Here is a 27,893-nt window from a genome sequence, read left to right as displayed (position 1 = left end):
ACAGAACCTGGGACTTGCACCCATGCTGGGCTAAGACAAGGGGCAGGGGCAGAGGCAGAGAGAGAGAGGAGCCACCCTGAGAAGGAAGAGACCAGCTGGGCTCTAAGATAGGGAGACCCTTTCTACATTGGTGCCTTGACATGTGACTCTTTTGTCACTTCGTGCTCCAGAATCACCCCCTGATGAACTGCTATCACTTTCAAATGACCTTGTCTTTTCTCAGGCCCTCCGAACTGATCATCTCTTCCTTCTAATACAAGAGGATCTTCCCTGGAAGACCACTGCACACCTTCTAGTAACACTGGGACCCTGGGTGAGCCACTTAACTTCTCTGGGCCTCAGTTTTGTCATCTGTAAAATGTCCAGAGCACCTCCCCAATTCAACAGAGCTGTTCTCAGGATCAAAAGAGCAAACTCAGTTATACGTGAGACACTTGCTTTTTGCCTGGCCCTCAGTAGAAATCATATCTTCTAATCAGCCACTTGCTTTTCCTGAACCTTTGCCAAGTAAAAGTCTGCGTCAGAACTCACAGGCTCCACATTTGTGTCCCATCAGAGTCTCTGACCAGGGAGAGTAGCCTTCAAAGTGTAAACAGGAAATTAGCCTCCAGCCACTGCTGTTCCTCCAAGTGCCATGCGGGACTCAGGCTCAGGCAGGCAGTGGGGCTGGAGATCCTTGTTTGTCCACTTGACTCAGTTTCCTTATCTGTAAGTGGGGATAACAATAGTAATCATGTGAGAGAGATACATATGATATATACCTCTCCCTATATTTGCTATGGGCTGTGGGAAACCTGTGAATCTATATATATTATATATATATAATATATTATACATATTTTATAAATATATATAATATATATTTTATAAATATATATTATATATATTATAATATATAATATATATAATAATATATATAATCATGTGAGATATTTATCTATCTATCTTCTATCTATCTATATGTACATATTACAAGATGAATATGAGATATGGAGATGAGACATTCCCCAATATGCCCCCCACCATATATACTTGTAAATATACAAGCATAATCATGTGACAGATATATACTGTATAACAACAGTAACAATAGTAATGGTTAACATATATGATTGCTAACAGTAGTTATGTGAGATATGTATATTATATATCATATATATCTCTCATGTAGTTACTAATAATATATATGATATCTATCTCTCTCACATAATTACTATTGTTAGTAATCATATATATTAACTACTACTATTGTTAATATATATGAGAGCAAAACATATGGATTAAGTAATCTAATGTTCTAATGCCTATAAAGTGCCTAGAGTCTGTCACATAGTGTTGTATAAATATTAGCTATTACTATTCTCTTATTGTATCCAGCCAGCAATTCAACAGTCCTCACTGTGATTATTCTAAATTACAGATCTAATTTTCTGTTAAAAATTCTTCATGGCTCTCCATTGCTCTTGGTTGGGCTGACCCCTGCCCACCTCTCCATCCTTATCTTACGTTAGACGCTCCTTCCCCAGCAGCCACACTGGCATGTTTTGTCTCTCTTTCAACCCTGGGCAGGTGGTCTGAAGCCCCTACCTCCTACCTTATGGAGTTGACTCTTGCTTATCCTATATTTCACAGCTCAGGGCTTACCTCCTCTGGGAAGGCTTCCTTGAACCCCTAAGTTTGAATTAGATGTCCCCCATCATCTTAGACTTACTGCCATCAGAGCACTTTCGCCTGTGCAGTAATTATTAGTTTGCCCGCTGCCTCCTCACTAATCAGTGAGTCCATCTGCTTGTGTGCTATATCCGAGTGGATGCAGTGTAATTACCAGGAAACTTCTCACCCAGCAAGCAACAGGTGTTTCTAGGATTGGTTCATTGACTCTGGTCAGAGCTCTGGAAATGCCTCTCTGCAATTCTTTTGGTCTTTCCTCATCGGCACAAGGTGGCTTCCAAGGCTCCAAATATTTGGTCCTCACGAAATCGCCTGAAAGTGGAGCAAAGGGAGGGGCTTTCTTCACACTTCTCCAGCTTAAAAGAGCTGGAGGGAGAGGAAGGGGAGCAGGGTGTGGAACTTCCTGGAGACTGCTCAGTTCTCAAGAGTATAGAACTTCCTGAAAAACAATGCTGTAAGTACTCTCCAAAACCTCTTCCAGGATTCAGTGACTTTACCCCCAGTGAAATTCATATGCTTCTAAATCTATAAATGCTTTGCTATTTTATATGAAGTTAGTGGGGAAGGCAGATATCTATATACTGAAGATAAAATATCAGGCATAGTTATCAAAAACCTTTGTTGTTTAATAGATAAATAAGGGGAACCAAGAGATTGTGCAGTTCTGTTTGGCTCTGGATCCCACCTGAGCTTTCTCCAGCACTGGGAGTGTCTCTCCTGGATTTTTAGCTATCATAGGTGTCATTAGCCTAGCTCGTATCATTGCCAGGTAGAGCTGGGGCTGAGATTTCTGCCTGTAGTGTTTTCTGGACACCTTCTTGCTTCCTGAAGGGACCAGAGGGTTCAGTCATGGCAGAGACACTTTCTGGCCTGACAAATCAGGGTGAGGACTAAAACTACAGAAAAGAACAAAGCCACCCTGTTGGCTCCTGCTACTCAAAATCTTCTTTTTTAAAAAAAAAATTATTTCCATAGATTTTTGGGGAACAGGTGGTATTTGGTACATGAGTAAGCTCTTTAGTGGTGATTTGTGAGATTTTGGTGCACCCATCTCCCGAGCACCATACATTGAACCCAATTTGTCATCTTTTATCCCTCACCCCCTTCCCACCCTTTCCCCCTGAGTTCCCAAAGTCCATCATGTCATTCTTATGCTTTTGCATACTCCTAGCTTAACTACCAATTATAAGTGAGAACAAATGATGTTTGGTTTTCCATTTTTGAGTTACTTCACTTAGAATGATAGTCTCCAATCTCATCCAGGTTGCTGCAAATGCCATTAACTCATTTTTTTTGTGTGTGTGGCTGAGTAGTATTCCATCATATATATGTATGTGTGTATATATATATATATAAAATAACAGTTTCTTTATCCACTCGTTGACTGATGGGCATTTGGGTTGGTTTCACATTTTTGCAATTGTGAATTGTACTGCTATAAACATGCATGAGCAAGTATCTTTTTCATAGGATAACTTTTGAACAGCAAATCTTCTAATTTTGGATTAATGGGTTTCAGTTTCTCACAGAAAGAGGATGCATCCTGCCTTGCTTGTGAGAATGGGGAGATAGATAACAAAGCTTAGTTTCTGTTCCACCAAATTCTACCGTTTTTCCTAAATGACCAGGAGCGTGAAGCAAATGACCTGCTAATAACCTCCAGTTTGGTGGAAAAAAAAATTGTGTGGCTGAAGACTAATAATGATAGTAAATTAATAATTGAATAAAATGTCACATGTGCTCTATGAGAAAAAATATCTGTGGTCACATGTTGAACTAATTTTATGCATGGCTGCTCACCCTATATAATTGTATCTAACTATTTATTATGAAAAATTTCAAATATGCAGAAAAATTGAAAGAAGTTTTTAGTGAAGAACCATATACCTACCAGCACCTAAATTCTACTGTTAACATTTTATTATTATTGCTTTATTCTATATCTTTTCATTTCTGTAAAAGGACGATGGATTGATTCCTCAGATTATGTGGTCAATCCTATTAATCTTTTCTCCTTTATGGTTTGAGACTTTTGTGTCTTTTTTTTTTTTTCGGAGTCTCTCTTTGTCACCTGGCTGGAGTGCAATGGTGTGATCTTGGCTTACTGCAACCTCTGCCTCCTGGGTTCAAGCGATTCTCCTGCATCAGCCTCCCGAGTTGCTGGGACTACAGGCGCCTGCCACCACGCCCAGCTAATTTTTGTATTTTTAGTAGGGACAGGGTTTCACCATATTGGCTAGGATTGTCTCGATCTCTTGACCTTGTGATCTGCCCACCTCAGCCTCCCAAAGTGCTGGGATTACAGGCGTAAGCCATCACGCCCGGCCTTTGTATGATTTTTACAGTGACCTTTGGCTAAATCTGTCCCTGTTCTCCTCTTGTACTTTTATCATTTTGCATTTTACATTTAATTTTTAATCCAGTGGAAATTATATTTATATAAGGTGGAAATTATATTTATATAAGGAATGAGAAAAATCTCCAACTTTTATTTGTTTGTTTTTCTTCCCTAATTGCTAACTAGTCATTCTGCTTCTAGTTCCAATGTAGGGCTTTGGACTTGCCCTAGAATTTCTTTATGTCCATTCCTTCTTGGCCCCTGTCTCCTCCATGTGTCTCCATAGCTGGATGCCCTAGGCCCATGTGCTCAAATGAAAGACACATCAGAGCTCTGAAAAAGGCACTGGAGGGGACCAGATGCAAAACTACAGAACCAGTGCTGGAGGCAGGAGCATCTGCTGAGAAAATTAAATCTCTCTTCTGGGATGCAGAAGGGAGAGGGAAAGGCCCAGGGTGTGAGAATAATAAAAGCTGTTCACGCAGCTCAGGGGCTTCTCAGATCCCACCCCACCTGTGGTGCTTAGCTTGTATTCAGCTTCAGCCCTGGCCATGCTCCAGGGCTCCTGGGCAGCCACATCCTTGGTACTATTCCAGGCCTCACTGGGCTGAGTTGCCTGCTTCCTTCTCACCTGTTAAAACCATAGGCTTAGAATTTAGGATGGCACTGGGGGAGGGGAACTAACCTCTCTTAGGAGAAAAAAATAGGGTCCAGAACACAGTTTTTCAGGGAGAGAACCTGGCTATAATGAGAAAGGAAGAAAGAGTGGAAGGGAGGGGGAGAGAATACAGTGGTGTCCATGAGAATCTGGGTTCTGAACCATGACAATGTTCATAGGTGTTATAGGATCTAGGGTGTGATAACCTCTCTGAATTTTGGGTCCCCACCTATAAATGATCACATAATTGTTTTTACCGCTAAGGGTTTTGAAGGATTGAAACAGTATATGCAAACTGCTTCACTCAATAACTAGCGATAGTAGTCACTCAAAAATTGATATTTACACACACACATACACATGTACACACATGCACATGCACACGTACAAGGAAAACATAAGGAACTTCTGGCTACTGCAGGACCATGACAGGGATCCTTCATTCTCCTCATAGACAGATTCAAACTTGAACATGCCAAAATACTGAGCCCCATCAAATGACTTTCCCAGGCACTGACTTGAGCTGTCAGGGTATCTTGTGGTCCAGAAACTAAATGAACACAGTGGGGAAGGAAGAGGAACATGGTTGAGTGAGTCTGACTCTTTCATCCCTCCATCCTGGGAGTCTAAAAAAATCGAGGCCTCTTTGGTCTTTGTATCACAAGATGTCAACAATGAAGATGACAGACCTGGTGGCAGCAGAGGAGGAAATGGGAGAGCAGAGTCCCCGGGTCAGAAAGACCTTGGAGGGCAGTCTCTCTAATGAGGACTGATATGGTTTTGCTCTGTCTCTCCACCCAAATCTCATCTCAAATTTTAATCTCTGTGTCAAGACAGGAACCTGGTGGGAGCTGATTAGATCACGGGAGTGGTTTCCCCACGTGTTCTCATGATAGCGAGTTCTCACGAAATCTGATGGTTTTGTAAGTGTTTGGCAGTTTCTCCTTTGCTCTCTCTCTCTCTCCTGCCACCTTGCGAAGAAGGTGCTTGCTTCCACTTTGCCTTCTGCCATGATTGTGACTTTCCTGAGGCCTTCCCAGCAATGCGGAATTGTGAGTCAATTAAACCTCTTTCCTTTATAAATTACCCAGTTTCGGGTATTTCTTTATAGCAATGTGAAAATGAACTAATATAATGGGTAGTAAGAGTGTGGTACTGCCATAAAGATAACCTGAAAATGTGGAGGCAACAAGCAAATGTTGGAACAGTTTGGAGGGCTCAGAAAAACACAGGAAGATGTGGGAAAGTTTGGAACTTCCTGGAGACTTGTTAAATGGTTTTGACCAAAATGCTGTTAGTGATATGAACAATGAAGTCCATGCTGAGGTGGTATCAGATGGAGATGAGGAACTTATGTTTAAAAGGGAAGCAGAGCATAAAAGTTTGGAAAATTTACAGCCTGATGATGCAGTAGAAAAGAAAACCCCATTTTCTCGGGAGAAATTGAAGCCAGCTGCAAAAATTTGCATAAGTAACAAGGAGCTGAATATTAATCACCAAGACATGGAGGAAAATGTCTCCAAGGTATGCCAGAGATCTTCAAGGCAATCCCTCCCATTATAGGCCTGGAGGCCTAGGAGGGAAAAATGCTTTCGTGAGCCAGCACCAGGGCCCCACTTCTCTGTGCAGCCTTGGGACATGGCTGTTTCCCAGTAATGCCAGTGCAAGCAGTGACTTAAAAGGGCCAAGGTACAGCTTGGGCCATTGCTTCACAGGGTGCAAGCCCCAAGCCTTGGCAGCTTCCACCTGGTGTTGGGCCTGTGGGTGCACAGAAGACAAGGGGAGTGCTTTAGAAACCTCTGCCTAGATTTCAGAGGATGTATGGAAATGCCTGGGTGTCCAGGAAGAAGTCTGCTGCAGAGGTGGAGCCCTCATGGAGAACCTCTGCTAGGGCAGTACAAAAGGGAAATGTGGGGTTGGAGCCCCAACACAGAATCCTCACTGGGGCACTGCCTAATGGAGCTGTGAGAAGAGAGCCACTGTCCTCCAGACCCCAGAATGGTAGATGCACTGACAGATTGCACTGTGCACCTGGAAAAGGCATTCAATGCCAGCCTGTGAAGGAGCTGCCCAAAGCTGTGGGAGCCACCCCTTGCATCAGTGTACTCCAGGTGTGAGACATGGAGTCAAAGGATATCATTTTGGAGCTTTTAGGTTGAATGACTGCACTGCTGGGTTTCTGACTTTCATGGGGCCTGTAGCCCTTTTGTTTTGGCCAATTTCTCCCATTTGGAATAGGAGCATTTATCCAATGCCTGTACTCCCATTGTATCTTGGAAGTACCTAACTTGGTTTTGATTTTACAGGTATATAGGCAGAAGGGTCATGCCTTGTCTCAGATGAGACTTTGGACTTTGACTTTTGAGTTAATGTTGAAACATATTAAGACTTTCAGGACTGTTGGGACGGCACGATTGGTTTTGAAATGTAAAAAGGATAGGAGATTTGGGAGGGACCAGGGGCAGAATGATATGGTTTGGCTCTGTGTCCCTACCCAAGTCTCATCTCAAATTGTAAACCCCATGTGTCAAAGGAGGGACCTGGTGGGAGGTGATTGGATCATGGGGGTGGTTCTCCCATGTAGTTCTCATGATAGTGAGTGAGTTCTCACGAGATCTGATGGTTCTATAAGTGTTTGGAAGTTCCTCCTTCACCCTCTCTCTCTGTCTTTCCTGCTGCCTTGTGAAGAAGCCTGCTTCCCCTTTGCCTTCTGCCATGATTGCAAGTTTCCTGAGGCATCTCCAGTAATGTGGAACTGTGAGTCAATTAAACCTCTTTCCTTTATAAATTATGAAGTCTGGGGTATTCCTTTATAGCAGTGTGAAAATGGACTAATACAAGTCCCCCACCCAGCCCCACTCAGATCCACTGTACTTTCAAAGAGCAGGGGACACTGGGGCCAATTCTTCTTATCCCACAACTTTAGGAATGTTTAATTGGTAGGACCCAGAGCTGAGCACTAATAATGAGAGTCTGGTGAGATTATTCTTCTTAAAGAGCAGAGCTGCATTTCTGGTGTAGCTTCTGCCTGATACAGATTGGGGAAGTTCATTTGTGAAGCTCTTTCGTGAGTGGATAGCAACAGACCCACATTTCTTTTGGTACCAATTAAATAACTTCATTCAAACAGCAAACATGGTAATAGAAATGCATTCAATAATTCTGTGTTCTTTGACTTACAAGAAAGATAAATTTAAGAGGAACAAAACAAAACAAGAACTCAACATTGAACAAATGCCACAATTTAAATGTTTTTTATATCATCAAAGACAGTATGGCCATAGAAATGTAAAGAGTCATTGGAAAGGAAAAAATTAAAATGTCTCTGCTACAGAATGAATCCAAATTACTGCAACAATACTGCTGGAAATTTGAAAATTAAGTGGGAAGTCTTGTATTTCTGTCTCCCTTTCAGCAGAGGACCATCAGTTCTTTCCTGTTTGCACCCTTGTATTAAAGAAGATTGTCCCCAAAAGTTCCAGTGCCACTACTTTAGCCCTGATAGAATAGCCACCTCAGGAGACAGAGCTGGTACATCCAAAGGTTAGGAGAGAGACAGAGTTTAGGGTGGTGGATGAGAGTCTGGGGATTAAGCCAGAGAATCTGTGTCAAGTCCAGGACCTGCCTCTCAATAGCTGTGTGAGAATGCAATTGGCTGGTACTTATATAGAGCTTATTGTTCAAAAGATACTCATACATTCTGTCCTCACTGCAGTCCTAGAGAGGTCAAAACTCCTGCCTGTCCTTGTAGTTCCCTGTGAATTTTATCTATGGTGCATATTTCAGTGTGTAATTTAATAGGTTTGTGCTTGTTTGGTTAATGCCTTTCTTCTCTGGTAGAATGTAACCACCACAACTGGATGGTCCAGGTTTGGTTTAGTTCTCCACTGGATATTCAGCACCTAGGACAGTGCCTAACATATCATTAGGGGTTCAGCTGTTTAATGAAGGGAGCCTCAGGGCTTTACATTGGAGAGATTGCTGAGCTGCACAAGGTAGGAACTCAATGAATGACTGTTAAATTTACAAATGAAGAGGGGGGCCTGGCTCAATGAAAATTTAAAATCCAAATGTCCTGCAATGTGTTCGGTGCTTAATATGCAGCAGCTGTAATAGAGTGCATAACCAAAGACAGAATGTCCATAAGCCTAGACTGAAATAATGCTGTTGGGAAGAGGGCATTTAAACACTCCTGAGCAGGTTGAGAATAATCGACTCACAGTGGTGGAGTGAACTCAAGTTGACGAGCTTTTGTTCTCAGGAGAATCCCCAAATGGGGTCTGAAACCTGGGCAGAGTTGTGTGATATTTCCTCTTTCCTCTAAGAACAAATTGTTCAGAAGAAAGGAATTCCAAAGATTCTTCCACCTTTAATGAGAAATAATTGAGAAAGTGGGAACTGTGTCCTGCTTTATATTCCAAATAAATACAAGCACTTGTGATACGACTAACTGCAGACAGAGGGTGAACTAGATTTCACCAGGCATGGAGGGTAATTGAATTTCACTTTGTGCTCACTATTTTTCCCTGGATAGATAATAAGAATATATCCTCCAATATTTCTTGGCTATAGGTTCCTATGAAAAGTTTTCTGTCACCTGATCCCAAATGCTGAATGAGAAACACCAGCTCTTGGACTCAAACCACTCAGATCAGGAAAGAATCACCTTCAGTCTTCAGGAAGAAGGTGAAGAATTGTAGAAAATAGCTCAGCAGTTTCTTAGCTTTATATTTGAGAAAGCAAAAATAATTGTGGCCCGTGGACCAATTTGCAGTTATTCCCTCAGTCCCTGGTGTCTAATTTGGATCGACGTGTTCCACAGTTAGAATTACCCGCACATGGTATATTTGTCCTGTGAGGTCAGAACTGTCATAGTGGGAAAGGCTAAATACAAGTCACTTTAACTGCCCCCACCCAGTGAAAGTCATAAAACCAAAACAATATTACATCCTGAGGAGAGGGCTAGCAGAGATTCACTCAACAATTAAAGATCAATGAGTGAGGGGATCATGGCCACAATCATATGTTTGTTTATTTCACCAGTTTAGCCCCTCCAAAAAGCAGATGAAGTTTAGCCTGTGACTTTACAGTATCTCAACTTCCATCAAGCAGTAGCCCTGTTCACAGTCGCTATCTCAGATGGGCTTTTGCTATTAGAACAAATTATTAAAGCCTCAGGTCCATAGTATGTGTCTACTTATTTGGCCAACAATTTATATTTTAATCCCAGGAGAATCAATCACAATTCATATACAAATGGCATGCATTTCTTTACATCTTTCCTCCAATATTATGCCAATGCTCCCATCCTTACTCCTGATGTATTCTAAAGAAATATGGACCATCTAGACATCCTGAAAAATAACATGTTGTTTCATTATGTTGATGACATCATGCTGATTGGTCAGGGCAAGCAACAGGTGATTAGTCTGCAGAAGTCTTTAATAAGACACATGTAAAAAAATAAGAAATTCTGGGACCTGCCATTTCAATATGTTTTCAGGTGTCCAGTATTCAGGGTATACAGTAACTCCACATTAAAAGACAAATTGCTGCACCTTGCATCCCCTGCAACAATGCAACAATGAAGTAAACATAACATCTTGTGGGACGCTCCAGGTTCTGGAGGCGGCACATTCCACACACAAAAACACTGCTGAGAACCACATATTTTAAGACACAGAAGTTGACTTGCTTTGGTCAGGAAAAAGCTCTGCAGCAGATGCAAGCTCTGTTGTAGACAGTCTTGCTACTTGGGCCATATGATCCATCAGTCACTATAGTCACTATGATGTTAGAGATGTCAGGGGTGTATACACACACACACACACACACACATATATATATATACATATTTATGCATTGTGGGGTTTATGGCAAATCACAATAGGAGTTTTAAAGCAAAGCCACGAAGTTCTACAGCCAGGCCATACCATCTGTAGGAGAAATGTATGTGCTTTTCTTGTGTGAATCCAATCCTGGCATATTACTCTGCTCCGGTAGAGATGAAACAGAGATGGACCAAGAGGGCACCAAAAGACCATGCATCTGGAATTGTTAGTTATGAGCTATGTTCTATTTGGACCCTCTTTTCCTGGGGTCAGGCAGGACCACAGAATCCATTATAAAATGGAAATGGCATATATGAGATTACGCCAGAACAAAACCAGAGGGACTGAGTATACTCTATGAGCAAGTAACCTAGCCATGCATGTCACCTGCCATGGTTATACAAGAATCATTCCATCAGCTCACTCCCAGATCTTGGTTTTCAGATAGGTCAGCTAGGTATGTAGGTACAACTTAAAAATGGATGGGGGCTGCATTACACATATACTCAGTGGTGGGGCTGAAAGGCAGTGGTGAGGGGAAATCTTCGTTGTTAGAACTGGAATAAGTGTACCTGGCCATCCTCTTTGTATGAAAGTAGAATCCTGAGATGAGAATAGTTATAGATTCCTGAGCAGTGGTCAACGACCTAGGTGGCTGGTCAGAGTCCTGTAAGGAAACGACTGGAAAGTCTGAGACAAAAACATCTGGGAAAGAGGCACATGGATGGGCATAATGGAGTTGGCATAAACCGTGAAGCTGTTTCACACATTTATGTCACTATAAGTAATCTATGATTGAAGAAGAAATCAACAATCCAGGAGACAAAATGATCCTGCTAGTTCACATGAGCCAACCTTTGTCATTATCTACTCCAGAACTAGCATGGTGGACACACTGACATAGTATTCATGGTGCCAAAGGTGGAATGTATAGATGGTCCCAATAACATGGACTTTAACTCATAAAGTTCATTCTCATTGCATCTCTAAATACCCAATCTGCTTGTAAGAGAGATCAAAATTGAGTTTCAATTATGACACTAGTCCCAAGGAGAACAGCCACTTTGTTCTAAGCCGATTAAATTGGATCCCTTCCATCCCAGAAAACCCAGTGATTAATCACAGCCTTAGATATATATTTCATAGACAGATTTGCTTTCCTGCTGGGGGAGCCTCAGCCAGTACCATTATCTGTGTGCATATAAGTGGCTTGATCCACAAGCATGAAATTTCATACAGCATAGCATCCAACAGGAACCCACTTCATAACAAGGAGGTTCATGAAAGGGCCCCTAAACGTAAGATCTTATCAGCCATACAACACATTGCATTGCCTGGAAGAAGCCAGCTTGAGAGAATTGGAATTACTTACTAATGGCGTGGTTGAAATACCAGGTTGGGGTAATACTCTGTGAGGATAGATTACCATTTTTTAGAATGTAGTACATGCATTAAATCAGAGACCTCTATATGGTGTTGTGTAGCTAAGGGAAGACTAAATTGATTCATAAAATCAGAGTAATAAAACAATGGCTCTATTTACCATCTTCCCAATGGCCCATTGGGAGAATGTTTGTCTCTCATTCCTGCCATTCTGAGTTCTGCATGACTAGGGGTCCTGTCCCCGAACGGAGGCACTCTGTCCATGGGAAAAGCAAGGTTCCCCTTGAGCTACAGGTTATGGCAGGCACCTGGGCACTTTGGACCCCTTGCGAAGATGTCAACAGATAAGGGGTCACCATGATGGCAGGCATAACTGACCCTGATTGAAAGGAGATGAAAAATGCTCTTACACAATGGGGGCAAGAGAAGAATGAGAAGAATATGCGTGGAACTCAAGTGATCCACTTTGGTACCTTCTTATATTCCTTCGTCTAATAACTGTGAGTGAACATGTATAGCAATCCCTGACTGAGAAGAGTATGATTACCAGCAGGTCAACCCATCAGGGATGAAGGTTAGGCTGCAGTATCAAGTCCGCCAGCAAGATCTTCACAGAAAATCCACGAGAGTGGGAGAATTTGTCATTGATACTGGAGGAGAGAGAAAGTAGGAACCTCATGTAGTGCTAAGATCAACTGCAGCAACCAAGTCTGTAATGTGTTCCATACACTCACTCTTCTAATCTTCCCTTCAGTGAATAAGGCCCATGGGGCACATTGAGTAACTGCTTCCTGATCATGTGCAGAAGACCTGTGCAGCCGAACGGGTGGATGCTGGCAGCCTTAGATTCCAGTGCTCACATCTCCCTTCACAAAAACCTGCTTCAAGGACCATAGATCTCCATCCTCCCACCCAAGGTATTTCCAAACACTAACCAAAAGTTGCAGTGGGGTAGTAGAGCCAGGACATTTCTGCCCAACATGCACCTCCCACTGGGCATTTTTGCCTGTGGACTCCTTATGTGCCTGGCTGGATTTCTTAGAGACCTGCAGCAGTGTGAGTGTGAGTCTTCCTTCCCTCTCTCCACTTGCTGGCATCAAACCTGCCTTATGGTCTAAAGGCTCTCCTTGCATGTCCCTGTCTACTCTTCTCTTCATCCTTCACAAGAATTTCTCATAATAGACCTTTCATGTGTATAACGTCATCTTGGCATCTGCTTCTCAGTCGACATGAATTGGCAGAAATATTTATCAAATGGAGAATACATAAATAAATGAAAAGACCAGTGTTTAAATCCTTATTTTGCAACATTATCACATACTTGTACAGTATAGTTTGTCTCTTGTAATTTTGTTCTCCTCCTCTTTCTCCACTTGCTCCCCTTTTTTTAAAATAAAGTCTCTGAGGATTTCCTATTTTCCACTAAATTTATGGGCTTTGAGAATGGCCCAACCCTCAAGTCTTTCAACCCTATCCCCAAACCTAGGTGAACACATGTCTCACAGTCCAGGAGTGAAAACTACACTCTTGTCCTGACCCCTCAACCACATAGATTAGCTACCTTGGGTACCCCTTCCCTCTCTATTGCTGCTTTTTCCTTTGGCCCCTCACCCTCTGAAACTAAGTGGAAAAAAAAAAGAAAATTAGGGTAAATAAAGGTAAAAAGGGAAGACTAGGAACTTTTGCTTAGTATTGAGCTAGTTTACAGGGCACTTCTTGTCTTTACAGGAAAGATAGCTTCTAAAACTCCTTAATGTTGTTTATAAGGTCCCTGCCTTTTCTAAATAGAGCAGCAGCAGCAGACCCGGTATGGGTAACAAGTAGGGCTCAGTGTGTCATTTGCTATTTTGCACCATGACAAGCCTGAACAGCTGTTCAGTGTGAAGAGCATCTCCACCCAACAAAGAGGTTTTCCAAAAGACAAAGGGAATTGTTCTGGCCTTGTGACTCATAGAGAGTAAATAGAGAGTAAGTGTCCAATTATGGTCACTTCAATATTACATTCTGGGACACTTTGTTATGCTTGAGTGTGTCCCTCTTTCTCAGAGAAAACAAGGGATGCACAGAGAAATTGCAGCCTAAATGGGAAGGTACTTAGGAAAGAGGAAGAAACCTCTTTTGCTCTTTGAGAAGGACATAAAATAAGTGAACCAGTGGTGCTTTTTTTCTGTTGTTTTATCTCAGGTCTGCCTTTGAGCTGCACTCATTCCTGTTTAGCTTTTATTGTCAAGAACGTAGAATTAAAATAGGAAGAACACCTTTTCTTCAGCTCGAGATTTCCTGAAGGAGGATCTGCATTTCACGTGGATGGTCAGGATACTAAGGTCTCTGAGCCTCTCAGTTCCTTCATCTGTATGATGGGTAATGGTAGCACCAACCTCACAGGGTGCTCATGGGGATCACCTAAAAAGCTGGTTAGGAAACTAACTGGCATATCTAAGTAATCAAAAGATGAAAGACAGTAAGACGTGGTGGAGAGACTGGGAACTAGAGGAAGGTGGTCTGGTCCAAATGACAAAGGTCTAATGACAAAGGTCCAAATGACAAAGGTCAACTGTCATTAACCATTTGTGTGACACTGGCCTGCCTCTCTTGCTTTAGTTGCTTTATCTGAAAAATGGAATGTGTGCATATATATATATATATATATATATATATATATATTTGTTGTACATATATGTGTGATATGCATATACACACATATACAGACATATATTTACAAGCCTATATATATGCGTGTGTGTGTGTGTGTGTGTGTGTGTAGAGAGAGGGAGAGACAGAGACAGGGAAAGAGGGTTGCTGTATTATATAATTTAACTCATGCAAAGCACTTAGGAGAGTGCCTACATGTTGCTGCTGCTCAACACAATGTAGATCTTCTAGTCATTATAATTATGTAAGCACATAATCTAGACTTGAAGTTGGATACCCAGGGAAGTCTCAGCTGACAGCAAGATTGGCCCCCAGATTTTCCTCAGGCAAAAGGAAAAGAATGAAAGACAATAAGTGCCTTCCTCAAAAAAGTAGAAAAACTTCAAATAAACAACATAATGATGCATCTCAAAGAATTAGAAAAGCAAGGGCAAACCAAACCCAAAATTAGTTGAAGAAACAAAAAATAAACATCAGGGATGAGACAAATGGAGTTGAGACTAAAAAAATACAAAAGATCAATGAAACAAAAAGTCAGCTTTTTGAAAAGATAAATAAAATTGACAAACCTTCAGCCAGACTAAGGAAAAAGGAGAGAATACCCAAATAAATAAAATTAGGATGAAAAAGAGAACATTACAACTAATACCACATAAATCCAAAGGATCGTTAGAACCTATTATTAGCAACTATATACCAACAAACTGGAAAATGTAGAAGAAATGGATAAAGTCCTAGACACATACAACCTACCAAGACAGAACCATGAAGAAATCCAAAACCTGAGTAGACTAATAACAAGATAGAAGCAGTAGTAAAAATTCTCCCATCAAACAGCACCTGCTGAATTCTACCAAACATTTAAAGAGGAACAGATGTCAATCCTACTTAAATTATTCCAAAAATATCAAAGAGTAGTGAATACTTTCAAACAAATTCTATGAGGCCAGTATTACCCTGATACCAAAACCATACAAAGACACCAAAAGAAAATTACAGGCCAAAATCCGTAATGAGCACAGATGCAAAAATCCTCAAAGAAATACTAAGAAACTTAATTTAATAACATATTAAAGAGAACATTCATCTTGATTAAGTGGGATTCATGCAAGAATGTTTTAACATATGCAAATCAGTAAATGTGATACATCATAACAGAGTAAAGGACAAAAAACATAAGTTCATTTCAATAAATGCAGAAAAAGCACTTGATAAAATTTAACATCTCTTCATGATAAAAACTCTCACAACACTGGGAATAAAGGGAACATACCTCAATATTATAAAAGTCATATACAACAAAACCACTGCTAGTATAATAAACAGGGAAAAACTGAAAGCTCTTTCACTAAGATATGGAACATGACAAGGATGACCACTTTCACCACTTTTTTTCAACGTAGTCCTAGGAGTCCTAACCACAGCAACTAAACAAGAGAAAGAAATAAAGGGCATCCAATTTGGGAAGGAAGAAGTCAAGCTGTCTATGTTTGCAGATGATACAATCTTATATTTTAAAAAATCTAAAGACTCCACCAGAAAAATACTGTTAGTGCTGATAAACAAACTCAGTAAAGAATCAGAATATAAAATCAACATACAACAAATCAGTAGCATTTCTATAGGCCAACAGTGAACAATCTGAAAAAGAAATCAAGAAAGGAATCCCATTTACAATAGCTACAAATAAAAAAATATTTAGCAATAAATGTGACCAGAGAACTAAACAATCTCTACAATGAAAACTATACAACACTGATGAAAGTAATTGAAGAGGACACCAAAAAAACCAAAAAATATTTCATGTTCATGGATTGGAAAAAGTAATATTGTTAAACTAGCTATACTACACAAAACAATCTACAGATTCAATGCAAACTCTATCAAAATACCAAAATTTTAAAGAAATGTTTTTATTTAAAATCTTAAAATTTTACTGAATCTACAAAATACCCAGAATAACCAAAGCACACATGAGGAAAAAGAATAAAGGTGAAGGCATCACATTTCTTCACTTCAAATTATACTACAAAGCTGGCCAGGTACGGTGTCTTGTGCCTGTAATCCCAGCACTTTGGGAGGCCAAGGCGGGTGGATAGCTTTAGCCCAGCAGTTCGAGACCAGCCTGGGCAACATGGCAAAACCCCTCTCTACAAAAAACACAAAAATTAGCCAGGTGTGGTAGTGCATGCCTGTAATCCCAGCTACAGGGGAGGCTGAAGCACAAGAATCACTGTAATTCAGGAGGCGGATGTTGTAGTGAGTTGAGATCATGCCACATCACTCCAGTCTAGGTGACAGAGTAAAACTCCGTCTCAAAAAAATAAAATAAAATAAAATAAAAAAATCTATCTATCTATCTATCTATCTATCTATCTATCTATCTATCTATCTATCTATCCTGTAAAGCTATAGTAACTAAAACAGCATGGTACTGCCATAAAAACAGACACATAGACTAGTAGAACAGAATAATAGAGATCCCAGAAATAAATACACACATTTACAGTGAACTTATTTTTGACAAAGGTGCCAAGAACATACTTTGGGGAAAGGACAGTCTCTTTGATAAATAGTGCTGGGAAAACTGGACATCCATATGCAGAAGAATGAAACTAGACCCCTATCTCTGGCCATATACAAAAATAAATTTAAAATGGAGTAAAAGAATTAAATCTAAGACCTGGATCTATGAAACTACTACAAGAAAATATTGGGAAACTCTCTAGGACATTGGTCTTGGCAAGGATTTCTTGAATAATACCCCCCACACACAGGCAACTAAAGCAAAAATGAACAAATGGAATTAAGCTAAAAACCTTCTGCACAGCAAAAAAAATAAATAAATAAATAAAAAGGTGAAGAGACAGCCCACAGAATGAGAGAAAAATATTTGTGACCCACTCATCTGACAAGATATTAATAAACAGAATATAGAAAGTGCTCAAACAACTCTATAGGAAAAAAATCTAATAATCCAACTAAAAATAAGCAAAAGATCTGAAGAGACTTCTCCAAGAAGATGTACAAATGGCCAACAGGTATATGAAAAAATCCTCATCACTTATCATCGAGAAATGCAAATCACCGCTGTAGTGAGATATCATCTCACTTCAGTTAAAAAGGCTTTTATCCAAAAGGTAATAAGTTCTGGTGAGGATATATACTGTTGTTGAGAATGGAAATTAGTACAACCACTATGCAGAACAGTATGAAGGCTCCTCAAAAAACTAAAAATAGAACTACCACATGATCCTGGAATCCCACTCCTGGGTATATCTATAAAAGAAAAGAAATTCATATATTCCAGAGATAGCTGCATTCCCATGTTTATTTTAGCACTATTCACAGTATTTACACCATTCTAATATTTGGAGTCAACCTAAGTGTCTATCAGTGGATGAATAAATAAAGAAAATGTGGTACATTACACAATGGCGTATTATTCAGCCTCTGAAAAGGATGAAATCCTGCTATTTGCAACAACATGGATGGAACTAGAGGAAATTAAGTAAAATAAGTCAGGGACAGAAAGACAAATATTGCATGTTCTCACTTATATGTTGGAGCAAAGAAAAGTTGATTTTATGGAGGTGGAGAGTAGAATGCTGGTAACCAGAGGCTAGGAAGGGTTTTTTGGGAGGCATAAACAAGCAGTTAGAAGGAATAAGTTCTAATGTTTGATAGCAGAATAAGGTGACAATATTTAACAACACTGTATTGCATATTTTAAAATAGCTAGAAAAGAAAACTTGAAATGTTCCCAACACACAGAAACAATAAATATTTGAAGTGATGGAGACCCCAGATATCCTGACTTGATCATTACATTTAACAAAATATCACATGTACCCCATAAATATGAACACATATTATGTGTCTATAAAACACTAAAAAATAATTTCCCAGTAAACTAATATCAAGCAGAGCCACTCTGTGATTCCTATAGACTAAGGTGATAACTAGACCACTTTAAAATCATGTCTGAATTCTCAAAAATACAAGGATATTAAAGAACCTACAAAAACAACCAAACATCCTTTATTTTCCTGAATGATATGAGTGAATACAGTTTTTTCTTAATTATAGGCTTACATTTGATCTGGTATTTCTGCCTTTTAGATAGACATATGAACATGTCCAGTTGTAGAATTAACCTTGCTTTCAGAAAGCATTTTATTCAAAGCCTAACTTCACGGAACCTACCCAAAAATCATCTGAAAGAAGACAGCCCAAATCCTAGAATGACTTGTTTCTAATACAGTCTTCTTGAGACACCTAATGGTTCCCATGGTGCTCACCCTGTCTTGTTGCCACAAGGCAATTAACCCAACTTTGCTAAGCTACAAGTGTGTCCCTGCATGTCTTTGATTGAAGGGTATTGGTGCCATTCTCACTAGAGTGGGCCCTGCTCTGTGCTGACCCTCTCCTCAGTGTGAGACCCTGCACCTCTTTAGCATCAGCCACTGACTCCCACTGGATGGGAACCTCCACATGAGCAGGCCTATTAGCATCTGAATTTGATAGAAGAGAAAACTAGACCCAGAGAGGTAAAGTCACTGCCCACACCCATGAAGCTGTAGGTGGCTGGGAGTCCAACCCAGCCTCCTGCCTTCCCAGCTCTAGGACCTGCATTCTTTCATTGCATTCTTTTTAACCAGAAAGTTTGCCTTTTTTTTTTTTTTTTTTCCCCAGGGTCTTCTCCATCACCCAGGCTAAATAGAGCACAGTGGTACAATTAAGGGTCACTGCACCCTGACCTCCCAGGATTCATGCCTACCTCTCACTTCAGCCTTCCGCCTAGCTAGGACCACAAGAATGCACCATCATGCCTGGCTAATTTTTGTATTTTTTATAGAGACAGAGTCTCGCCGTGTTGTCCAGGATGGTCTCCAACTCCCGGGCTCAAGCGTTCCTCCCAAAGTGCTGGGATTGCAGGCATGAGCCATCATGCCTAGCCAAAAATTTGCTTTTAACTCAAATTGCTCAAACCTACCTGGTTTTCTGAGTCACATTGAGCACTTATTAAAAGTACTTATTCCTGGGTACCACCCTGAACTTATGTGACTCTCCCAGTGAGAAGCCTGGCATCTTTACATTTACCAACATCATCAGGTCATTATTTTTTACCAGTCAGATTTAGAAAACTTTATTTGGATAATACAACATGTGTAGAGGTAAGACACCTGCCAAATTAAGTTCACCAGGCTTTATTGAAGATAAAATCTAATTAGCCATCTCCTTAGTGAGAAGTAACCTTTTATTGAAAGATACTTTCTTGTTTTTTCTGCTTCTCACTAATTCTTCCATAAAAATTATAAGGAAATAAAAATAAAAAGCTGAGAGGCAGAAGTATTTACCACTTACCATTCATTCAGGGCAATAGGCAGTTTCAAAGAGGACAGGAAAGAAGAAAACAAAATTCTGTCCAACGTAAAGCTTTCCCTGCTGTGAAAGGCAGCACAGTGGCAACTCTGATTGTTTTGGATCTGGTCACATTTCAAGGGCTGCACTCATAAAATACTACATTGACAAACATAATGAACTTTAATGTTGTCTCCCTTCACTAAAGGAAATCAAGGACATGCAGAGAAAAATCAGGAAACTTCCTTGCAATGAATGATTGGGTTCTAGGTGGAGATAAAGTGGACTTGGTTATATGTTCAAGAATATTGAAGATTTCTCCATCTTTCCACTCTCTGGACTGAGGGCAGGCTGAAGCATTACAAAATAGGTAATCTTGGCTGTGTGCAGTGGTTCATGCCTGTAATCCCAGCACCATGCGAGGCCGAGGCAGGTGGATAACTTGAGGCTTGGAGTGACCAGCCTGGCCAACATGTCAAAACCCCATCTCTACTAAAAATACAAAAATTAGCCAGGCATAGTGGCATGTGCCTGTAATCCCAGCTACTCAAGAGGCAGAGACAGGAGAATTGCTTGAACCCAGGAGGCAGAGGTTTCAGTGAGCCAAGATCATGTCACTGCACTCCAGCCTAGGAGACAGAGTTCCACTCTGTCTCAAAAAAAAAAAAAAAAAAAAATACTACTACTAATAAAAAAAAAAAAAAGCAGTAACCCAGCTACCTATATGTTAAAGAAACCTGATGAGGGCTGCTTAGCAGATACTCTGACTTTACACAAAAGTGGTTAGGCGATGTCAAACCACTTTGCTTTCAGAAAGTATTTTATTCAAAGCCTCACTTCATGGAACCTACCCAAAAATCATCTGAAAGAAGAAGGCCCAAATCCTAGAACAACTTGTTTCTAATACATCCTCTCTTGTTGCCACAAGGCAATTAACCCAACTTTGCTAAGCTACAAGTGTGTCCTGGCATGTCTTTGATTGAAGGGCATTGGCACCATTCTCACCAGAGTGGGTTCAGGGAACAAAAGACCTGGATTTCGTCTCCTCTCATTCTCTGATTTCTTGCAATTAACTCTCACTTTCCAATCTAACTGGATGTTGGAGGGCAAAGAGTCTAATTAATGGTGCCAAACCATATTGTTAGCCCTCGTGGGTACAGAGTGGGAGGGAAAATGGTGAAGAGTATTGAAGTGTTGCCAGTGGAGAATATCTGGCACACAACTCGAGGGTCACTATCTTTGTTTTAGAAAAAGTACTGTGAGCTGTAAAACGTTTTCAGTTTTTCCATGACCCCATGACCGGCAACAGAAAGTATTTGGAATAAGAGTGATTCATACTCTAAAGAACACAATAGTAAAAATTCCTATAGACCAGCATAGCAAAAAACAAACTCTTGTAGCCTTGGGAGGTACTAAGATGAAGAAGGATAATTTCTGGGCATGAGGAGCCTCTCAGAAGGGAACAAGAGTTGATACAGTAGCAACCTGTGTGACCCAGTTACCTAGTACAAGATACGATAAAGGATGTCTCTGCAGAGGGCTGCATAGTCCAAAGATACCATGTGGGCCATGATGCTGTCTAAGTCATTTGAACAGAGATACAACTTTGGAGAGATGCAGTGGCAACCCTAAATCATTATGACAATGGCAATCACAAGTACTAGGCACTCTTGCAAATGCTTTGTATTGACTCATTCACCCATTGCATCAACTCTAGGGTGTGCATTACATAACCCCCATCACAGAGAAGTTAGTCTTGCTCAAGCCCTCATAAATTGAGTAAGGTCAACATTCCTCAGAGATGAGAGGAAGTTAAAAATAGAGCTTAAGTAGAATTGCAGAATAAAGCAAGATAAAATTATATGTCTTGATTATCTGAATTTGTGGATGGAGTTGTGTGCCTTCCACATACAGATGGTTTTTCCTAGTCTTGATTGCTGCTGGAAGAGATTTCAGGAAGTATCCTAGGCACAATGGTGGTTGAGTTTTTGTTTCTGGGTAGCCACCAGTCTGCCTGATCGTATAAATACAACATCCTAATGGCAGGTGAGCAGTCTGAGGTCTGAAGGAAAGTAAGCTCAGTCCCAATAGATAGGAAATGCTAAGAAGGGCCTAGAATTCAGACACAGAACTCCTGTGGCGTAATCCCTCTGTGGTAGATATAGGAAACGACAACCTCTGAGAGTCTTCAACTTCAGCTAAGATACAACCTTGTGCCTTTTAAGGAGAAGCACCTTAAAGCAGAGATTCCAAAACCTTGCTTTGAAACATTTCAAGATGTCTCTCATTAAAGGAATGCAATACATATGTAAGTGCTTAATAATTTAAATATATATATTAAATATATATTAAGTATACATGTATATTTAAATATATACTTTAATATACAAATACATATTTTAATGTATATTAATATATATATTTGAATTCATATTAAGTACTTTTTGAATCACTTTAAATGTCACGAATGAGTGGACAGGATGTCACAAAATTATCACAGATTGTAGTCAATTCAAATGCTTAGGAATCATGTGTTGCATGACCAAATTTCCTATGACACCAGCATTTTTTTCTATAGTAAGAGAGCCTCAATAGAGCACATTTGACGTGTTTCTTATGCACAGACATGGGCTGATTCTTTATTAGCTACACAGGTCAGTGACAGGACCAAGCAACATCAAATCTGTTGACAAACTGAGTGATAAAACAATCACGTCTACTCCTGTAAATTATTGTATTCTTTAGACATTTAATAGGTCTGTGGTGGGGATCAACGCTGTGTTTTTCCAGCAACCTCAGAGGTGGCATTGAAGCTCCTAGTCCTTAAAAATTTCCAGCAACCTCAGAGGTGGCATTGAAGCTCCTGGTCCTTAAAAAGCACTCTGAGCATCATGGTTCCAGAAGATCCTGTTAGGCCTCATAAGCCAGGATTGCATCACTGTTCACCTTTGGTTCTAAGGGAGGCAGGGAAAGCATTTGGCAAAGAGGAATGGGAAGTCAGTGCTGTAGCAGACCAACCATGACTCAGTCTCTGGGGCTGGGCAAATTACTGTCTGGACAAAAGCAATTTAGCCATAAAGAAAAAACAATGACTACCGGGAAGAAAATTGTTGCTGCCAAGGCAAATGTTCCAGAGAAGCTCATGTAGCAAAGAAAATGGACTTTCCGAGCATGTTTCATCTCTTTTTTATTTTATTTTATTTTTTTCTTTTTATTATTATTATGATTATGATTATTATTATTATTATACTTTGGGTTTTATGGTACATGTGCGCAATGTGCAGGTAAGTTACATATGTATACATGTGCCATGCTGGTGCGCTGCACCCACTAACTCGTCATCTAGCATTAGGTATATCTCCCAATGCTATCCCTCCCCTCTCCCCCCACCCCACAACAGTCCCCGAAGTGTGATGTTCCCCTTCCTGTGTCCATGTGTTCTCATTGTTCAATTCCCACCTATGAGTGAGAATATGCAGTGTTTGGTTTTTTGTTCTTGTGATAGTTTACTGAGAATGATGATTTCCAATTTCATCCATGTCCCTACAAAGGACATGAACTCATCATTTTTTATGGCTGCATAGTATTCCATGGTGTATATGTGCCACATTTTCTTAATCCAGTCTATCAGAGAAATACAAATCAAAACCACAATGAGATACCATCTCACACCAATTAGAATGGCAATCATTAAAAAGTCAGGAAACAACAGGTGCTGGAGAGGATGTGGAGAAATAGGAACACTTTTACACTGTTGGTGGGACTGTAAACTAGTTCAACCCTTGTGGAAGTCAGTGTGGCGATTCCTCAGGGATCTAGAACTAGAAATTCCATTCGACCCAGCCATCCCATTACTGGGTATATACCCAAAGGACTATAAAGCATGTTTCATCTCTTATGAGAGCTCCCTTTGTCTGTCTACTCCCAGTATCCAATATATAAGTTGCAGTTACCCTTTTATTATCTTTGCTGATTTTTAAAAAATACTTTCAAACATACAGAGAAATTTAAAGGAAATTATAACAAAACTGCATACACCGCCCAAATTCAATGAAGATTTAGACTTTGCCATATTTCCTTTATTTATTTTGGAGCCATTTCAAGAAAAATTACAAACAGCATGATACTTCTACTCTAAATACCTTATCACACATCTCCAGAAAATAAGGAATCTCCTATATCAGCTAACACTATTTTGATGTTTAACAAAATTAGCAAATTATTCATTTCACCCTGTCCACATTTAAATTTCTCCAATTGTCCCCTAATTATTTGGTGTAGCAGCTTTTAATGGATCCAGGATCCAGCCAAGAATTAACTGATTTCACCTTAATTGTTCTCGTTTCTTCCAGTCTCCTTGCTCCTTATACTTTAGATTATCACTGGGCCCCCTGACCCCCTTCCTTTACTATTCAAACTGCAGATGGATTATTCTCTAAAAATTTATGCTACTTATTTTTTCTGTCTTCAAGGGAGTGTCTCACCACTCACGGGCACCACTCCAATGCTACTGAATCTGGAACACCTACCATGTCTTGGATTTGACCTGTGCTTTATCATGAAAATTTCCTGTCATTCTTCCCTTTGCATGCTCCATTCTACCCATCATTTCTTTCTTCCAAATTTTTATTCATCCTTCAAAGCCTGAATTCCATGTCTGATGTTTGTTTGATTAGCTCAGATCAGAGAAACCCCCCATTTTTAAAATGTAACAACAATCAGTCCCATAAAGTCTTGAACTGAAGTTGTTTCTATGCACATTTGCTCCGTCCATTGGCATTCTAAGACCTAGAGGCAGGGTTCCTGTCGAATTAGCTCTATATTCCTAATGATTTTGGTAGTCCCTGCTCCATGGTGCTTACTGGGTAAATGTTTGATGAGTGAATGAAGGTGTGAAAATGGTTAAAGACATGCTGATTCCATCTGTTAAAGATACTCTAAGTGGCCACCATCCTGAGTACAAGAAAGCTCCTGTGGCTGCAAATTTTTCAGGTTTTCTAAATATTTGAGTGACATAGAAAATATAATTCAAAACAGCTTAGGTACACAAGATAGTTTTTTGGTGTAACTCTTTATTAGAAGAAATGAATTCAGGCAAGGCTGGGATTGCGGCTCACACAAGGACACCAGGATTTGGTCTCCATCTCCCAGGTCTTCCCTTATCCATGTTGACTTCATTGTCAGGCTCCACATGGAATTGAGATGGGATCTGGGAGGGCTGTATCCTCTCAGGTTCAAGTCCTATTAAAAAATATATTTTTGCTCTACACAATAGCCCCAAAGAGTCTCATCTCTCATTTATTCATTAGATCAATAACTATTCCTAAAGTACTGTGGTCATGTCAATGAGATGCTTTGATTTCCCTAATATGAGGTACATATTTAATTCCAGAAAAGAATGAGAGCATTCTATGGAAGAAAAATGTTATCACCTTTTTTTCCCCACTGTGTGATAAAGTAGAAGATGCCTATTGAAATTAACGAACATTTTAAAACTTACTGAATCTAGAATAATAGAGCAGATATGGATAAATTTGGCTCATCTGGGAACTAACTATGGTTTAGTACAGGAACAGCAATTAAGTAGCTCTTATCCTGACCTGCAGCAGACATTCCTAGTCAATCTTGTCACTTTTCCTTCTAATCCTAGTTGCATCTTTAGAAAAATCTCAGCACATCTCTGGGCAATGAAATCATTCTTTTGGGACCTGACACATGAACTGAAGTGTAATTGGCATTCTTTATGGAAGGGGCATGGATTTAAATTGTCATGAGTTCAAATACCAACCCCACCTATCACTTACTATACAGGTGAATGTAGATAAGTGTTATAACTCTTATAAGTTTTTATTTTTTTTGTCATTTTGGAAAGTGGGAAAATTAAATATATATCCATATATTAAGTGAGTATAGCTAAGTTCATAACCCAGGCAATGTTAAATACGTGCTATTTTGCCTTCTCCTTCCCAAAAGAGATCCTCTCTGCACTGAGTGGAGCTTGTGGGGTCCTGTCTTTGAGGAATTGAAGGCAAGGAAACCTCAGCCTGTAATCAAGTAGCTATAACTCTCCCTATGAAATTCAAGATTGAGGGTTTCAACTCATCCAAATCACCTTGCACAACCTATCTTTGGATAAATGATAGCCTTGGAAGAACAAATGTATTTCAGGACACTAAAAAGACTTAATCTATGATTGAAAAAATACTAGCCCACTCAGTACAAAACCTTTGTAAGATTTCACTGGAAAATTTTAACAATGTAATTTGTGACAGGGGGTTGCTGCCTTTAGAGGAGAGGGCATGCTGCATGGAGCTGCTTGGCTTAGGGACCAGCCTTGCCCCCAGGACACTTAAGGCAAATCAATATCTCTTGGATAAGTTTCTCCTTTAAAGCCCATTTACACTTATTTTTTTTTCTTTACTCTGAAGACACACAATCAATGAAACATGAGTGATAACCTAGCCTGAACTGAATATTTGTTTCTTATGCATCAAAAGTTTGGAGGAAGCATTTCGATTCCAAAAATTGCCTTTTCTCCTTGTCCACTGGGAAAGTGTCCTTGCCTTTGAGCTTACATGTAACTGCACTGGAATTTGGTAATAATGCTCAATCTGTAATAGAAGCGTGAAATGCCATTTCTTTGTCTCATCCAGCTTTTAATTGACAAATAATTTTGAGTATCAACTATTTTGTCAGACCCTCCATTATGTATTAGGGGGTGTACCTGAGAGACTTGGTTCCTGCCTGCTTGTGAAATTTGCTATTAAGAGGCAGATGTTAAACCATTTATTTCAAAATCCATCCTTTAATTGCATTTAAGACAATACTTATCAAGTAAAAGTGCACAATGCAATCTAAAGGTATAACTGGGTAAGCTTTTTAAAAATATATATTTTAAAGTTTTTATATAAAATAATTATGTTAAAATGTGTAGTATTTTCATTTTAGTACCGAAGAAAAATTGCACTTTGGGGAATATTTTGTGCTAAAATAACAGAAATCCCAAATAATAATTTAAATTAATAACTGTGGAGATGAGCAGTGCTAAGGTCATTTATCAGTGCTGTAATATCAGGTTGTGGCATCACCATGAGCCAGTCCTCTAAACTTTCAGGTTCAGGTATCATGGCCTTACATGATATTCATCTGAAGCAGGATGAGACAGAGCAGGCAGAAAAGGAAACGTTCCTGACAATGTTCTCTTATGAAGAATCCACCTTTCCTAGAAGCCCCAGCAAACCTCCCATTGGACTCATAGGCGCAAATTGGCTGAAAGGCTCATTCCAAGACCAAGCACAGGTACAAGGACCAAAACTGGCTTAGAACAGGCATGACTCACCTTTTCAGCTTCTCAGTCATCTCCTCTCAAGGGCACAGGTCTGTCCGGTTGGTTTGTGAATAAAATTGGGGAACTGTTATTATGGAAGAATCAGCGATAAGACCCTTTCCATAAAGAGAAGAGACATAAACTGGCATACCTCACCAGGACCACCTCCAAATAATTGCCTAATAAATAAAAGCTCTATTAGTAAGAATTATGGAATTTCTGTCTCATTTTTATCTCATGAAAAATGGTTCAAGATCTGTTGGTATCATTCTATAGTTCAAAAGGAATCCGGTCTCTTTTAAACAGCAAGGAGAAAAAAAAAAAGAAATCTAATGGACGACAGGGGTATTGCTTCACATGGCCTCACGGTGGCACTGTTGAAGAGTCATTCTGTGCAGATCCGTGGGCTGCCTAGATCCTTGTTCAGGACTGCCTAGATCCCTGTGCTCAGGCACAGTTGGGTGCCAAATTACTGTTCTTTCAGAGTCATATACATCTTTAGCCATTTTCTTCAAATCACCACCTCTGTTCCATGAGGAATCCCACAATCAGCTGCAGATTTTTTTGAAGCCAACCCTTTGAAATGAACTCTTACCACCTTTAGCTGAGCCAGGTCACTGACTTCTTCCCACAAAGCAATTTTATTTCATAGAAATGCAACTGAAGTTA

The 27,893-nt window shown here is 39.9% G+C and overlaps 1 long non-coding RNA gene across 5 annotated transcripts; it reads left to right on the top strand.

The window, feature by feature from the left end:
* Window positions 1–27,670, top strand: LOC112135843 (uncharacterized). Of its 5 annotated transcripts, XR_010135849.1 has the most exons (8): window positions 19–313; window positions 1,942–2,125; window positions 9,240–9,353; window positions 12,435–12,547; window positions 12,636–12,798; window positions 14,066–14,205; window positions 25,548–25,708; window positions 27,012–27,670. It is a non-coding gene; the product is annotated as an uncharacterized LOC112135843 (long non-coding RNA). The 5 variants fall into 5 exon arrangements; XR_008512238.2 differs by lacking the exon at window positions 12,435–12,547; XR_008512239.2 differs by lacking the exons at window positions 1,942–2,125; window positions 12,435–12,547 and having other exon boundaries at window positions 13–313.
* The last annotated feature ends 223 nt before the right edge of the window (window positions 27,671–27,893 follow it).

This window comes from Pongo abelii, chromosome 10, assembly GCF_028885655.2.
Source record: "Pongo abelii isolate AG06213 chromosome 10, NHGRI_mPonAbe1-v2.0_pri, whole genome shotgun sequence".
Classification (NCBI taxonomy): domain Eukaryota; kingdom Metazoa; phylum Chordata; class Mammalia; order Primates; family Hominidae; genus Pongo; species Pongo abelii.
This window is presented reverse-complemented; position numbering and strand designations above follow the sequence as displayed.